This window comes from Phlebotomus papatasi, chromosome 2 (genome assembly GCF_024763615.1).
Source record: "Phlebotomus papatasi isolate M1 chromosome 2, Ppap_2.1, whole genome shotgun sequence".
NCBI lineage: Eukaryota > Metazoa > Arthropoda > Insecta > Diptera > Psychodidae > Phlebotomus > Phlebotomus papatasi.
Genome location: NC_077223.1, coordinates 28,827,573 through 28,845,755, shown reverse-complemented (window position 1 = coordinate 28,845,755; position 18,183 = coordinate 28,827,573). Strand labels below are relative to the sequence as shown.

The following is an 18,183-nucleotide window of genomic DNA, read 5'->3' as shown; positions in this document are numbered from 1 at the left end:
CTCCATGGGAAGTTGTATCTCCGAAATCCGAGGCATTAAAAAGCTACTGGGGCATCTACGAGTCACTGATTCTTGAGAACGGATGTCTGTGGTATCAATGGGAGGAAGACCAGCCGGGACACGCACGAAAATTACTCGTCCTGCCCTCATCTATGGTGAGGACAGTGCTCAGAGAGCTCCACGATAGTCTAACGGGTGGACACTTCGGGGTTACGAAAACCTTAAAAAAACTGCGGGAAAGATTCTATTTCCCGGGAAGCCGCGCGGCCGTGGCACAGCATTGTCGCGAATGTGATATTTGCGAGGCACGGAAGGGCCCTCAACGGAGAACTAGAGGCCATCTACGGCCTATGGTTGCTGGAGCTCCTGGGGAGCGCCTAGCCATGGATATACTGGGTCCACTCCCAAGAACATCACGCGGTCACCGGTACATTCTGGTCATCATGGACTACTTTACGAAGTGGCCCGAGCTAGTGGCTTTGGAGGAGCAAACGGCGGTGGCAGTGGCGGATGCCTTGGTGGGTCATGTTAGCCGTTTTGGTGTGCCCAAAGAAATTCACTCTGACCAGGGCAGGAACTTTGAGGCAGAATTGGTGAATGAGATGATGACAATTCTCGGAATAGAACACACCAGAACCACCCCTTTGCACCCCCAATCGGACGGTATGGTGGAGAGAGCCAATAGGACTATCCTCGAGTACCTTTCGAAGTTCGTGGAGGACAATCAGTCAAATTGGGATCAATTATTGCCCCTATTTGAACTGGCCTATCGTAGTGCCATCCACGAATCCACGGGCTTCACTCCAGCCATGCTCACACTGGGAAGGGAATTACGCCTGCCAGTAGATGTCCTGTATGGCCGCCCGAGAGATGCTGAGGAACCTATTCCCTATGTGGAGGATCTAAGGCGCAGGCTTGATGTGGTGTACCAAGCTACAGGAAATCGTCTCCAAAGGGTGGCTGATGCGATGAAGAACAGATACGATCGCAGGGCCAACCCCCGAAACCTGCGAGTAGGAGATAAGGTGTGGCTATTCAACCCAAAGAGGAAAAGGGGGCGAAGCCCTAAACTGCAAAGAAATTGGGATGGGCCACATGTTGTTGTGGAGAGGAGAAACGATGTAGTGTTTCGCATCCGTGACGAGAGGGGAAGGCTAAGGATTACTCACATCGATCGTCTGGCTCCATACCGGGGTGAATCATCTGATCGGGACGATCAGACATAACCTGGGGAGAATGTTACGATCGAAGGGTCTGAGCACCCTACGCCACTGTGCTCAGTCTCCCTCATCCACTGACATTTTTGTCAGATGGCGCTGGTGGTGGTATATTTTTGTAGGACATGGTAAATTGGGATATTTTCGCTGTCAGTGTGACATTGTTTTGTTTACTAAGTGGATCTTTCTGATCGTTCTGTCTCCCTTATGCCCATAGAAGGTGGGAATTGCCAAGGTAATTTGTCAAGTTTGTGAGAATACTGAACTACCTTCGAGGATAATGCTGTGAGTGAAATATGCAGAAGATTCAACTAGAGAATCAGGTGGGTCATTATCCAGTGAGCACCCCCGGAATATGAAGATAAAAGACTTTTCGTCTTCAGGTTAAAGTTCGGGAGAGAAAGTCGCAGGCCCAACACCTAAAAGAGTGTTGTATTTTGTCATATGATGGTATTAGAGTTGGCAGTGAAGCTTGCCATCTGGGCCCTGAGCGTAGCGCCAGAAGTCCCGGAAAAGAAGTCATAACCTGCAAAGGTTCCTCACGTGTGACTGCAGAAGGTATTCGGGGTGAGTTCCCCCGCGATTCCAGTGGTCCCCAATCTTTGGGTGAAGCAGGAGTGTCCATGGACAGGCTTTCTCGTCGAGACAGACGAGCAATCCGGCTACAGGAATACATCCGGAGACGATCGGAGGAGCGGAGAGAGAATTTGCTGAGGCACCCCGATCATTGCGACAGCCGACGGGAGGTGGCAGTGCACTCAAAACGCCCTCCCCCGTTGCCAAGGGAGAAAGAGAAGGAAAGAGTTCCCAGTGGAAGATCCGCTTGTGTGAATTCACAAAGGCAGCGGGAACGAGAAAGGGCACAAAGAGAGAGAAGGAAGTGGGTAGCCACGAGTCCTGTCATTAAAGCGACTTTCACACCGCCAAAGCGCCCGGAAACTGTAGAAGAGGTTCAGCCTGAGGTACTAAACCTACAAGGGATCACGGGATCTCCTGTGGAGGATCGGATTTCATTAACTCCGGGAGTGGAGCTGGTTTTCTCACTCACGCCATCACCTGAGGCGCATCGAGAAGAGGAAAACGCAGTCAAAGACGTTCAGCCCTCCACCGGGACTGTACCAGAGCAACTTCCGAATTCTTCAGGGGAAAAGACGACAGAGGAGAAGTCTACCGTGTCCAGAGGATTAGTCTCGAGAGCTACCTCCCCCATTGTGTTCCCAGGGGAACACGAATACTCCGGATCTCTGTGGTGGCCGTGTACGGTCGTGGAGAGGCCTTGTCTGTGCTGGGGTTGGCCTGGCGGTACTGTACTTGGACCGGTTCGGGGTTTGCCAACACTTTCCAGGGGCGTTTGCGGGGGATCTGCACCGGTCCCATTAGCCTCGAACCCTGCAACGGTCTCGGAACAGCGGCACCCTGAGTCGGAGCCGCCGCCCCCGGAAACAGCGTCGACGCCCTTGCCGAGACGCCCGCGGAGCTGGCCGTGGGGGCCAGAATCGGGTATCTCCGCCCCTCGAGGATCTCCCGTTGCCTGGGGACATTCGGCGTGTGCTGTCCAATCGGCGTGTGGTTGTCTCTGGCGACATTGCCATTGAGGAGCTGCCACTCACCTTGTCTTTAGCTAAAAGCGAGAAGTCAGTCCGGGGTGGAAAGCGACGCCGAAGGAGGAGACGTCGACGGCGGGAGAAAAAGCATGTTGAGACCACCTTCATTGTTACAATTTAAAAGTTACTAATAAGGGAAATAAATTCTAGTTTAATTGTCAATTTCTCTACATTCTTTAATTTAGCTGGAAATTATTGGGGAATAAGTCCACTTGCGTCGAGTTCTCATATAGCCAGGGTGTCGAGGTTATTAAAGCCGTAACAATATGCTTTCAGAATATCATCAAGAATAATAACAAATGCAAAGAAAAACATAAATCGAGTACTATGAGTATGGTATTAAATAGTCAACTTTTTGTTAATGTTATTCAATATGCCGCACCCTGTATAGTCGCAGTTAAATTTCAGTGAATCTTTCACTATTGTAGCAATTTAATTGTATACCTTTTTTTTCATTTCTCATTTATTTGCCTCCCTCCCAATTTGGCATTTACCACCATTTATGTTACTACTGCTCTTTTTCTGCGTTCCAACCTCTAACAATCACACAGACGAAAGAACAACAAAAGACTTTGAGTGAAAACTCTCATTTTGATTAATTAAAACCTATACATATGTGACTATAAAAACACTTTAATCTCACAATTCTCTCCATTTTCCATGTCACTTTTTTTTTCTTAATCATTTTCTTGTATACTATAATGTAAATAATTGTTATTTAATATTTTGTCACGCAATTTCATCTTTATCACTCAATCAGTTGAACGGATTTTTTAATTAATAGCTTGATGTTTATATTTTCGATAGTTTTGCATAAAATGATGATATTTGAAGAGGGGACCTTGATTTTAACAAACGTCAGAGCAAAACTATCGCAAGGATTTCATCTTCAATCATTATCATAATAAAGTGGTCAAAGTGGATATACTGACGCCCCCTCATTTAAATAATTGTCTCTAAATTTTTTATTAGCTAATTCTATTCATGAATTTAACATTAAAATTATATATATAATATTTTACCAACGCCAGGAAAAATGTCAATAGTCTTAAAAGTGTATTTTATTGCTGATTGATTTGTTAGTTGGAAGAAAATATTTCTAATTGTCTCACTGAATCGGTACAATCTCCCACAGATTTATTCTTACAACATTTTATTTCTTTTTATTGTTGAGACACAGAGTTGAATTACAAAAAAAAAAAACTGAATAGAGTCCAGAGAGGAGGCAAAAAAGGCATGATTATTCATACGATAGCATCATTTGTGCAAGTAAGACGAGGGAGGGTATGGTGAAGGTTGAATTTATTGCGAATTGTTTAAGAAAATTCTCTCTATTGGACAAGTTATTCCAAAGGAGGGAAAAAGTTGATACTAAAAATAATACAAGATTGAAAGGAGGAATAAAAAGCCTTTTATATTCTGTTCTTTTTTTTCTATCTTCCTCCAATCCTCCTCATGGAATACTTCTATCTATACTACCTTCTTTTTTTTCATGTGATTCTTCTTTCCTCACTATATTCTACTCTGGTCTTATAACACTGGAGAACCAGAGAGACAAACATGAGTTTGCAGCATCAGAAGAAGTAAGAACCACAAGAAAAGACGATGTTGAAGACGAGTTTAATGACCATCTCGTGAGACTCATTTATTGATTTCCATACATTCAAACCCTTTTGATACCAATGCTGTTAATTTTTAGTTGAAATTCTTTACAATCTCATTTTTTTGTTCCTCTCGAACTTCCCTAATAATAAATTTATGGGGAGTAAGTATCCTTTAACGATGGTAAAGAATCTCATTAAAATATATATTCCAGATGCAAAGAACTCCTTTTTTCTCTCTCTTCTTCCATTAAGGAAAGTCTTTTGCACGCAGAACACTCACAAACTCTCTGAGAATCACCTCCAACTGGAATTAATTCCACCTTTCTTTTATGTAATCATGTCTTAAATTTTAAAACACTTTGTCTCACATAGTTTTTCATTTTATCAAACATATTTTTTCTTTTGTCTTTCATACACCAAAGATGCAAATCTAGAAAAAACAAAACAAGAAATTCACTAAAAACTGAACCACTGAGGATAATCTCTTCTTTTTTCTGGATTTCCATCAGCAGTTGCAGAAAAATGTTGCAACAATTTTTGCCAACACACATTCACAGTGAACCACTTCTTGTGGAACGCTTTTTCAACTCTACTCTGCCACGGCACGTTCTTTACATTTTGCCCACCGCGATTGAACTGAAGACACAAAGTGGTCTTTCCACTTTACCAACCATCCACTTCATATTGAGCCACAAATACACGTTAAAATCGAAAAAGCTCAGCGAAAAAGAGAGAGATGGAATTAACTTATGGTAGCACCGCATATACATACATGCAATAGTATCCAACTGCAAAAGTTCAGCAACTTAAGAAAACAAGATGCTTCTTCTCAGCAAAAGTTCTATATTGAAGAAAATATCAGAGGATAACAGGAACTAACATCCAACAAGGCAATAAGTTGTTAAGAAAACCCTCTTCTATCAACAATTTTGTTGATTGATCGGCCAAAAAGAGCCCAGAGGTAAAATGTTTTGCTCTAGCGCTAGAGTAAAAGCTCTATAATCATCACTATAATGACAATCTCTAGTATTTATATAGCACATATGCAATAGAATGAGACAAATCTATTTTTTCTTGCATTTTACAAAGCTTGATGAATTTTCTTCAGAAAATTTATTACGTTGGTTCTCGACTAACACAAGAGACAAGTGTTATTCGGATTGTATCATTTTCATACATTTAGTGCTTAATAAGTACTTAATGAAAGGGGTGAATAAGTGGTTCTCAGAGTGAACCGTGAGCGGCGATCGGCAAAATAGTACCGATCTAGTTGAGTTATAAATCGGTAGATAGACACTATTTTGCTAAGAAATCGACAAATCGGCACAATTTGACCAAACATCGACAGATCGGTACGAGATCCGCAGATCGGCACCATTTTTGGAAGAAATCGACAGATCGGCATTTAATACGTCAGCTAGGTTGTTTTTAGAGTTTTCCATGTTATATTCTTTAAATTAAAATACGTTAAATAAGCACAGGAACATACTTTTCAGACATTTAAAACAATGAAATTTAACAATTCAATTTCGTCCAGAAATTTGTCGTTAACTGGCACAACTCAGAATACAAATATTGCAAAAGTAAATTCTAGAAATGTAGTCCCATGGCATATTTCTGAATTGTGCTATTGTTGCTGAAAAACCAGGGAGATTTTGTTCCATATAATTATTTTAGAAAAAATTTATACAAACTTTTAACAAAAGGAAATAATCTGTTCTTCAAAATTTTAAAAGAATTCAAAACAAGAGGTGACTTAATATCACTCAAACCATGATTCGATGATTTTAAAGCGAAAATCGTGCAATATCGCAATTTATATACAAAACTTCCGAGATCTAGCAATGTCTGGGCGAAAATTACGCAATTTTTTTTTTATTTTTAGGCAATAAATCGTGTCATCTTTAGGTTTCTTGGGAATAAATCTCGCGATCTTGCAATTTCTGGGGAAAAATTATACTACATTGCGATTACAGCCCAATAAATCGTGTAATTTTCTATTCACGATTCAAAACGTAGTTCTATAACTTTCAAAACTTTTTTTATTTTTTATTTTAGATAGGGTAAGTGTGCCAAATTTCGGCCAGCTTCTAATTTCGGCCACTTTGAGTATAATTTCGGCCATGCAAATAAATTAATTAAAATTATGTATGTAATCTTCGAATAGTCAATGAATTCATTTTGCTTTCAAATATTTATTCATTTTAGGATGTATTAACACAAAGCCAGTTAAATTATAGGTATAATTTGAATTTAAATTGTGTTGTAAAAACTCAGTGTGGAAAGAGTCTTACAAAAAATGTGACAGATCGATTGTGTCTCTAGCAGTCTTGTGATTTGTGGTGAAGTGCAAAAGGTTTTCCTTCGGTGTTTTTCATGAAAATTGATTAGTTTTCATTAAAGATTGTTTCTGTTTATGTTAATAGTGAATCAATCTTTAAATTTCGGGTGAAATTTCCCAGCTGGATCCTGTATTTCGCGTAAAAAAGTATATACTTTGTGAGCGTCTCTACAGTGAGGTAGTGTTGCCTATTTCGGCCACATCTTTTGCTTTCCTAAATTTCTTATTCATTTTATGTTTCCTTTTTCAATTTCTGAATTCTACAATGTCCAGAGAAAAAAACCATCGCTTCTATGAAAAAGATGATGTGGAAAAGGCCTTGGAAGAGTTCAGGAAGTGCAAATTGCTACGGGAATCTGCGCGTAAATTTGAGATGCTACTCTTCAGGTCTTCAGGACAAATTACACGGAAGATCTCAAGGCTTGTGAGTCATACAAACGTATTAAATTAAATATTAAACTCGTTCCGTTTGACGTTTTGAAATTTTCTATCCGTTGCGTCACAAAATGTGGTCAGAAAAAAGGTGGCCGAAATTTCACACAAAGTGGCCGAAATACTACCCAAAGCAATGTCCATATTTTTATTAATTTTCAATATTTTAGGAAGTGATCTAAAGAAAACAAAAATGATAAACTAGTCTTGAAGGTTCCACACAACCCTCCCGAAAAGGAAGTAACAAAAAATATCAATATGAATTAAAAATATTGCATTTCAAACTTAGGACTTCGGTGCTTACATGCAACTATGCCGAAATTTGGCACACTTACCCTAATAAGAATAAAATGTTGTCCAAACGCTTGACTTGCGTTTGGTAACGCTGATTTCAATTTCACAAAAATTTACCAAAACCTTAACAGGAATGCTATATCATCTCTTCAAAATGAAAGTGATCTAACTGCATTTTCTTTGCATCTATCTGCCATCTCAGCAAAACGAGGCGTCATTATGCGTTGTTATCAACAAATGCTGATACAAAGCAAGTGTACTTAGAAATTCTGAGAAAATGAAACACATTTTCGTGAAAAATATCTGGATTGGTTTGGAATCTTTTGCTTTATCAACTCTTTGTCACCTAAATCTTTTGCTTTATCAACTTATTATTTAAATACGTTTTCGAATAACACTTTTTTTATTTTGCCAATTTCCTCGCTTTTTTTTAATTCAAGTATTAACAATTTTTCTATAAAATTTTGCTTTTATTAATTTTCTGTAATAAATGTGGAATTCGTGCAGCAATTCCTAAAAGCGATAGACAGATTTTAAGCGGTAAGAGCTTTATCTCAACCCTCTCAGTTTTGATTTCGATACCTGTCCGAACTGAATGTTTGACAGACGACATCTTCACATATGTGAAATTGGAGCACTACCGAACACGAGCACCGAACAATACGACTTTTTAATCAGATATTAGATTTCAGAGTATGAGACCTGTATAAATTCATAAATTCTGTAGGGATGCTTGTCCACTGAAGATGGTCGTATTAGTCAAAGTAGTTTAGAAATAAAAAACAGTATTCGGTGCTACCCCATCTTTGGTCGTGCCCCAGTTTCCCCTATTTGATAAAACGTGATAAAATGTATTGATTTTACAATAAAAAAAAACTATGAAAAACGGAATAAGCACTAAGCAGATTCTTTCAATAAGAAATATTACATTGTAAAAATAATTACTTTGTACTACAGGGGGAAATTTAAAGGGAAATTGAAGCTCATCATAATATAATTTAGCTTCATAATTAGTTTATGGAACTAAATAATAATACAGTAAGGTCCAGTTTAATTTAAAAATAGAAGAAAAAAACACAATTTTAAAGCTGCCAATTCAAAGGTGCCCTACTTCCCTTTATCGATACAATTAATAAAAGAGTAACAAATTTTAATATTTGAAAATATATTCGATCAATTAAATTTAAATTGGTGCAATTTCGAAGAATTTCATAAAAAATGGACCACCAAAGTAAAGTTAAAGCTCCATAAGCAGCTTTTGACAATTTGATTAAATTAAAAGACTTTGTGCCCATTCCATTGCAAAAGAACGATATTTTACTCCCTACAATCACTCACTCAAGTGGATCAAATTTCTCTGAAAATTTTCCCTGGATCTCTCCACGCAAGAACAACAACAGTCAATATTCATCGTGCCAGTCATCAATTTGATAAATAATATTCTCTACAAGATATAATTGAATACTTGCCAGAAGCTCTCAGATTATTTTGCACAATCATTAAGTAACGGAAAACTTGTCTAGTTCTCATCCTTTTTCCTTCTCAAACACAATCCACCTGCCTCTGTCAAGATAAATCCCAAAGAGCAACACCATTAAATGCAAGAAAATATTGTGCATATATATATAGATATTACCATGGAAAAAGAAAAAGTTCTCACCAATTGAAACTGTCCTGGCAGAAAAACCTACACAAGAAGTTTCTCTTCTTACTTCTCTTGAGCTTTTTTTCTTTCTTGATCCGGTTTTTGCTCTTTGTCGCACTTTTCGTCTCTCAAACCACCTTCATCTTAGTTATTTTCTACATATATATAATACCTCCTCATCACTGGCTTTGTTTTGGAAAATCTAACAATTTTGCCATTAATCGTTTAAATTAGAAGAGACAAATTTATCTTGTAAATCATCTATAACCAAAAACTGATCACACCACAATATTGTATGCTTATGCAAAAGAAACTCCCAATGTCTTCAACAATAATAAATTGAATCTAACAAAAAGAAAGCGAAATCAACTTGAAATACCTTCTTTAAAATTGACTACATAGCTATTTATTCCACGACACTCGCAATTAATCACTGATTTACCATCGAGAATTTTTGGGTGAGTTTTTGCATACCATTGCGGGCATTTCTTGGAAATCCCGCAATAAGGCAGATCAAAAAGAAAGATGCAAAGAAACTTATAAAGATGGTCATTCCAGTGTTTTAGAGTAGAAATTTGAGAATTCTGGATCAAGAATGATTTTTAAAAGAAATAGAGGGTGATTCAAAAAAACAAGTAATTTCTGTTGGTCAACCAATTAGTCAAAAAAAATGTGTAGCAAAGTGAATAAGTTTTTGCGAAATGCTCAAATATTGGTGCCCGATTCAATGTCTAAAAGTTGGTTTCACAAGGTTTTATTTTACTGGTCGAAATCAAAGAGAGCACATTATAGTACAACCCGTTTTTTTTAATTTAACTCCTTGTCACCGGTCTATAGAGTGCAAACGGTAAGAGATATCAACTGCCGGTCTTCAGTGACCCACTTCTAAGTGAATATTTTTTAAGGTGTTATTTTCCTTTTCGGAAATAAAAAAAACAACGAAAAACCATGTTTTTTTAATTTATTTCAAACACTGCTCCTAGATTTTATTTTATTTTCCGATATGTTTATTAAGGCGAATTTTCCCTTCTTAAACAAACCTTTTGAAATTCAATTTTCGAAGATCAGAGTTAAACCACTTTGGAAAAACAAGTACTGGGCTATTTCTGCCATTTTGTACATTGTTCAGTTTACAAATTTATTATTCTGTTTATAATGTTTCGTGAAAATGTCCCTTCAGACGCTTCAATTACTTTCACCGGGCGGGACTCGAACTCACAACTGTGACAGTCGAGTCGGGGGTCACACCGCCCAAGAACCGAACGCTCTTACCAATTGCGCCACGGACCCCCTCAATTGGTAATTATTCGGTAAAGTATCAGTAATCGATTTATGTTTCTCGAATATTTCGATGTTCAACGTTTCCTTCTTTCAAAACCGACAAATTAGCACTGATTTCGAATGTTCAAACTGCTTAAGGTAGATTATTGATAATAACATGGCAATGGACGCAAAATCACAGGTCTCTCAAATAAAATGCGTTCTGAAATTATTATAGATGAAATGAAAGATCTATTTATCTAAATAAATAAAGTCTTAATCCTTTTCCACATCTTTTCAGTTTCTTGTGTGAACCAAATTATTGATTTATATTCGTTTTTAAATGTTTAAGAATTTTCTAGGATTAAAAAAGGCCTTTCAAAGAAATTCATTAGACCTAATCGGTAAATTAAGTTCTATTGAAAATAATAACGATTGAAAATAGTGCTTTCGTACACTACTCTCTAAGCGTTGGTGACCAACCTCCAAAGGTAGGTTATGTTATGCCGTCTGAAAGGACATTATAAGGTCATTAACGTATAAAGCAATACCCGCCTGACTATATCCAAAAATTTAAAGAAAAACTTATTAAGGTAAGGTACTCTCTAGTCGGCCGTTTAACAAGTCGGCCACTATGGGTTCTTCAAGTCGGCCGGTGGAATTATTTATTCATATTATATAATTTTGCAATAATATTCCAGGAGTTTTATAACATCATAAGGTCAATAATTGTATAAATAACACAAATGACCGAGAATACAAATGAAATTAGACACAAAACATTAAAAAAATTATTAAAAGTCAGAGAATTCAAATTTACCTTAAGCAATATTGGTCATTTTTCAGCATATTTTGATGTTCTTTATAATATTCACGACATTTTTTCACAAAGAATTATTCGATTTATTACCTGTACAGATTACTTTAGCAGTCAAATTTTGAGTCAAACCGCAAGTTGAGAACTTTAACTAACTCACTGTGCAATAAATTTATTTTCATTATTGATAAAAATATTAATTTTCTGTCTTAAATGTGAAGGTGTGAAATTTTAAAGCCATGTTCCTCAATTCGGCCGGCTAAATAAAAGAATAAAAAGAATTTTTCCCTTACAATTTTTTGTTTTCTTAAAATTACTATTCTTTAAAGGTTTTCTTTCTTTCTTTCTCAATATCCTTTTCTAGTCCGTAAAAACGTTACGGGCTTTTAAAATTCGAAAAATGGGTGGCCGACTAGAGGAACCCCAGGTGGCCGAGTAGAGAAACGCTTATATTGAAGTGGCCGAATTGAGGAATACTCTACATTTTTAAAACATTTTAATTTTTTAATAATCTAAAATTATTTTATCTCCAAATAAAGTGTACAATCAGATGGACAAAGATCTATACTACAACTTAGGGTGAAAATTTGATCAAAACAGGCAAATTAAATGTCCTTTTACATAAGTTTTTCATAAAACCCATCCTTAAGTGGCCGACATACAGCCCCTTACCTTACATTTAAAAAAAATAAATTATTTGAAAAATATGAAGCGTTCGAAGCTAGAGTATGTGCGAAACCTGAAAGCCTTTCTCTAATCCAAAGTCTTTAGGAAGTTTCCATTACTATAATTTTCTATTTAACTTTAATCGTAACCTAATTATTTAAAACATAACCTCGCATCTTCAAAGGGAACTTCTTAAATAAAAAGAAACAATAGGGGAGACTGGGATAAAAAGTCACAAATTGAAAATTTGAAAATTCAATATCTTCCAAGATAAAAGAGATAGAGGCTTGACATTTTTTCCATAGATGGCCTCCATAGACCTTCTTCAAAGTCGTAAGTTTCTTAGAATTCGAACAAGATATTCAGAAAATAAAAAAATATTGAAATTTTTAGCCCTATTTTTGAAATGTTTTCCTTACAACAGATATCAATTTTTACCTACTTATTTTCCAAAATTAATGCCCTAGTAAATATTTCTTAAATGATTTGGATTCTTCGAATATGAAACCACTATCTATTTTAGAATTCTACAAAGATTCTTTTCTCCAGAAATCCTTTTATTAAAAATGACCACTTGGGGTAAAAAGTAACAAAAGGTAAGGAACAAAAAGTAACAAAGACCGAAGCAATTTCTGATGTCTCACGGAGAGAAGAAACATCATTTCCGCGTCTCGCCGCTTTTAGTTTTCATTGGTCAAACGATTAGCAGTCTCTTGTGTGTTTTTTCTAAAATAGCTTGAAAAGCGCTTTTCTAGTTCAGATAGAGAAAACTGTGTTTTAAAAAGGTGTAGAGGAATAAATTTCCTATGAAAATATGTCACCTAGCTATTTTTTTTAAATTTACGAAAGATCGTAATAAAGCAAATCAAAATGTGATAATATCCCATACCTGGTACTATTTGCCCCAGCATTTTTGAGAATGGTCACAAAATTACCTTTTAGAAAACAGCTCGATAAATGTATTTCCTTACAAAATAGAGGAAAATGACTTTCATAAAGTTGTAGAGCAGTAAATTTCCTATAAAACTGCACTAATTAGAAATTTTTAGGGCGCTAGCGTAGCTTGTAAAAAAATAAAATATCCGTTTTGTTACTTTTTGCCCCAGTCTCCCATAAGGAATGAAAAATTTATCAAATTATTTTAATTTGGGTTATATTTTGAATAGGTACTTCACCCTTATGAACTGCATAGAACATCACGAAATCACTTAATTTGATATTATAACAAAACCATCAAAGTAAATAAATAAACGCTATAAAATAGTCAAAAAAAAATATTCAAGAAAACCTCTGCGGGAATAATTCAAATAATTCTTCATGATCGCGGCGTGCAATTGCCTCCAATTTGCAATGGACAGCAAAAGTGACGAAGAATCATAGTGGATGGAAAATGCTGAGGTGGACAAGAGATCACGTGGAAATAATTCTAATTCGACATGGACGTTTTGCCTAGTGATTGTTGTTGAGAGCAAAACTTGTATGGACTCAATTAGAGAGTCTTCTTTGATTATCCACTCTTCTCGCGTTTTCCAATAATCTCATCCAACTCGCATAGATTGAGATGAGAAGGTGAAGAAAAAAAATAGATGCTACAGAATGCACGATATGGTGGAAAAAAAATTGAGATCTCAAGACATTCCATCTGTTACCCATTCTTAATTCTTCCTTCGAAAAACTGGTTTTACTTTCCTTCAATGTCAGAGGCATCTCCTCTGATATCTTTTCTTGCGGCATAAATATACACACTTTTAATCCCTTCGATGTGGTGGCTCTCTTTTTCACATAAGTTGCCTTCTCTTCTACACCACACTCTTTGAGAAATTGTCATGTGAGAGTGAACAAGGTCTTAATGAGAACTTTGTCAATCAAGTTCAGTGATTTCTTTTAGATTTCAATTGACACTCATTTAATGAAAATTCTTGGAAGAACACGCATTAAATGTGAATTTATATAGAGGGGATTGTCAATGTTTGGGAAATTCATTGGTAGGTGTGTATATTGACGGTTGTATTCCGTATTATTCTATCTTAAATTGATAAAATTCCATATTCATGTTATTCATATCATTTGCGAAACACAAGTTCGTTGTAAAATCTATAAGCTAAATAGTTTCAGATAGCGATTTTGAGTCTTCAGGAGACCCCCTTTAAGTCGACCTTCTCATGAATAACATGACTTGTGTATTTTATTCCTGGATCTTCTAAGATATTCCAAAAACATCCCTAATACTTTTAAAATATTTGAATTAAAATAATATAATATGGAGCTGTCGATGTATTTTGTGCTCCAGCAACACCCTATTCGAAGTGGTTATTCGTATTTTGTAAGAATGTAGGTACTTCTTTGACGGCACTACTAAAAATAGCTGCATAATTCGCGATGGAACCTGTTTTTTAGCTATCAGGTGGGAGGAGAGAGATGTAAAAAAGTATCCCTCCAAGACAACACAAATACCAACACACAATATTACCTCTTTATATTCTATGAGACACATTAAAATTTCTTACCACATTATGTCCTGTTCTGGACTTTCCTGTTTTCCTCCATGACAGAAAGAAAACATCAGATAACTTTTCTGTACATCAATCAATGATTTCTTACCTGCAATGAAAGGAAAAAAAAAAAGAGTTAGAAATTAGTCTTTAATTGAATTTCAAATGATTGGTAATGAATTAATAAAAAAAGGTGATAATTGAGTTTCCTGTTTTAATTAATATAATAAGATCAGTGAAAAAGAAGTAAGAATGATGTCTAAAAACTTTCCCACGTACCAATCTTATAGCTACATATATATATTTTATGCAAATCTTGAGAAATCCACAATATATGTCTTGTGAACACCTCCCTGGAGGGTTAAAATGCAATTGTAATGGGATATAGAGCTAAAATTGCCCCAAGAATATCATCAAACATTGTCTATCTCACTGTGAAAATCATTAAAATTCCCTCAAGAATGGTCTCCTCTAAGATGCCACCTCCTCATTGTCTCATCAGAATTTTATTTCCCTGGGTACTTAGGAAGAAAATTTATGTTCTATCGGGACACTTTATTGCTTTCCAGTTTGATCGATGATTTATTAAGTAATGACTTGGTTTAAATCTCTCTGTCTCCCTCCATGATGGCATTTTACCCATTGGCTTGTGGTAAAAATTGGATAAATTATGTTAGAGAGATCTATCTTAACTTTTTCATCATGTTATTTACAAGACTATAAGTGTTGAAATTGGATTTTCAGTGAGATTTACAAGAAAACCCATAAAACGATCAGTTCCATCCAAAGCAAAACGATAAACAAAATTTGATGTATGTTTTTATTTTATTTATAAAATATTTTAGTTTACCATAAGCAGAGGTAAAATATTGTCATAATAATTTATAAATAAATAAAAAGATGATAACAAAAAGCCTAAAAGTGAGACATTCATTTCAATCATAAACCTAGCCTAGACTTATATTGCAGTCATGAACCTAAGTTGAGATAAATAAATAAATTTTATCCGTGAATTTATTTCTAACACATAACCTTTTGGTACTTTAAATTAAGTGAAAACTTTTAAGTTCAGGGCGAGAAATATAACCTACAGAACCGCAGTAAAAATAAATCGTAATTAATAAATTTCCTTTCTATTTACAGTGCCCTTAAATGCCATTACCATCCATCTGAGAAAGTAAGAAAAATCTTGAACCATGGTAAAATCCCCTTTCTTGATAATCTTTCTAATATATAGATACTTTCTTTTAAATGCAGAAAAATCATGATCAAGCACCAAATGTGATCTCCAACTGATATTAATCTTTCAATAGACATTTTATTGGATCACCCAAGAGAGAGAGAGAGAGCATTTGCCTCAATACATACCATTTTTCATTCAAATATTAATTGTATTGTGCAACACCGACGAGGATTTTCTATTGAAAGCAAATTAATTTGCAATTAAACATTTGCAGCAATCCCACCTCTTTGAACATTCTCATATTTCTCACTCCTTTGCTTTTCTTTCACGTGTACCCTCTAATACCTTCTCTGTATTCCTTCGTCTTTAAATTTTTGCTTCATTGAACATTCTGTGAAATATTGTCCAATTTCTCTCTCACATCTTACGCCATATTATATTATTTTTGCATATAAATATCCCATTCCAACTACTGTGAACATAATCGAATAAATGAAATCTCTGATTGTGTCGGAAGATCATTCTTTTATATTGCTCGTACTCAGAAAGAGAGAGCGATATGTATAATCGATTGATTTTGAAGCATATTTTGCAAAAACTTAGTTTTCTGGTTTTATTTCGTTCCAGGTTTAGACCGGATCGTAATTTAATTTTTTTTTAAATCAAACTTTATAGATTATTACAGAGGGTTTATTTACGAACCGATTTGGACACGATTCGATTTATTGAAAAGATACTGAAATGATTAGCACAACTAGATCATTCTCAACCGCTAATAAATCGTTTCAGCACAAGTATTGTGTTTAACTTGCCGTAGGCTTCTTGCTAAACTAAGAGACAAAAAAAATTAAGATATTTCTCTCGATTTTCGATGATATCTTGTCACCTCCTTATAAAAACAGTTTATTTCTCAGCCGATTTATAGTTACGATTAGATTTCTTCAATTAAAATTCTAACCACGACTGTGTCTGTTTCAGGTCCCGGTCAAAATCCCGAAAGCCAAAATCCCGAATGCCAAAGTCCCGAAAGCCAAAGTCCCGAATTATTGGCTCCGGTCAGTAATAACTTTTCGAAGAGCCAAAGCCACTCCAAAGCCATGCGGCTAAGCCAAACCTATTCGAAAATCTACCGAAAGCCTAAAGTGCTAGTTCATATACCAGCCGCTTTAGCGCTGATTGTTCTGCCATTTCGAATTTCGATATTCTTGACACTTTCATTGGCAATGTCAGCAACAGTGTGCAAACTTTTGCTATAAAGTGATTTTTGTGTAGTTTTGTAAAACTTCAGGATGGTAGGACGTCTTAATTGCAATGTCATTCAATGAAATGTCCTTTTGATGAACTTGCTCACTTTTGTGTATCTCGTCGGTTTAGTTTAATTTTAAACGTTCGAACTTCCAACGGGTTTTTAAGTAAGTTCTCTCTGATATACCTTCGTATCGGTAAAGGAAAAACCTCAACCGGAAAGAGCTCTCAAATCCGGAAGGTTATTACTGACGGAGAGGATTAAGTGTCATAGCTACTCCTACGATTACACCCGCGCTTGCTGGAGGCAAAGGGAAATCTTCTGTGTCTTGGGAAATTATTCTAAACATTTTCCTCCATATAATTTCATCCCTTTCAGGACTTGGAACATTCGGGATTTTGGCTTTCGGGATTTTGGCCTTTTCGGAATATTGCCGTTCGGGATTTTGGTTTTCGGTATTTTGGCTTCAGAGATTTTGGCTGCCACCGGTCTGTTGCAACCGGTATAAGAATCGGTAAAGTATTAGCGTTTTTTTTTATATTCTGTAACCTAGAAGTCAAGCAGGATTGGATATCAGCTTCCAATTTTTGATGACTCCCCCATAAACACAGATTTAACCACCCTTAACCCTTTAAGGACGAGACACTTTATACGGACCGAAAATCAACAATAAAAATAAAACTAGTAAACATAATTTATCATCTTACATCTATAACCTTGGAAAGTCCAGCAGAGTCTGATTGGCTCCGTTCAGTAATAACCTTTCGAAGAGATAAAACCACTTCAAATCCAAGCCAAACTTATTCGAAAATCTACCGGAAGCCTAAAGTGTAAGTTCACCCAAGTTTTATAAACCGTAAATGCGAGTGACTTTAATCCCTGATATTTGTAAACTATTCTTTAATTCTAGTCTTTACCAATCCGATCTACCATGTCCGATTGGTTTAAGCCATCCTTAAGTGCCAGAATTAAAGAAAAGCTTACGAACAACAGAGAGGAAAAGTCAATCCCGAAAAGCTGTACTCCTTATGTACGGAACTTATTTTATTTTAATGTCTCTATTTAATTTTGGGATTGATCTCTTAAAGTTATTTTTTGTAAACCAGTTTAAAACAGTAGCAAATCGATTTACTCTCGCTGAGTTTGAACACTGCGATATTTTCATTATTTTAAAACTGTCTTAAGCATCGCAAAGTGATGCTAATTTTTTTTTTACACAAAAGACACTCTCTCTTGAATATTTCTGCCAAACATTTTGAAGTAAGTTTATTGTGTCTTTATTTTTGCAAAAAAAAACTTTAAAAAAAACGTGCAAGAGTTGTGGATTTTTCGTGTTATGAAAATAAATAAGAGTGTCAGAATATGACTAAAAACACGAACTT

At 35.9% G+C, this 18,183-nt stretch overlaps 1 protein-coding gene across 19 annotated transcripts in view; it reads right to left on the bottom strand.

The window, feature by feature from the left end:
- LOC129803334 (disco-interacting protein 2) overlaps positions 1 to 18,183 on the bottom strand; it is a 146,091-nt gene that overhangs the window by 83,812 nt on the left and 44,096 nt on the right. For 9 of the 19 annotated variants that reach the window (XM_055849796.1, XM_055849795.1, XM_055849797.1 and 6 more), the window contains exons 1-2: positions 4,975 to 5,053; positions 4,706 to 4,855 (exon numbers count right to left, since the gene is read on the bottom strand). The exons of 8 other annotated variants lie outside the window; for them this stretch is intronic. The gene's annotated coding sequence lies outside the window, so the exon portion shown is untranslated. Of the gene's footprint in view, positions 1 to 4,705; positions 4,856 to 4,974; positions 5,064 to 18,183 lie in introns of those variants that run through there. 2 more of the 19 variants (XM_055849794.1, XM_055849793.1) reach the window with 2 other exon arrangements.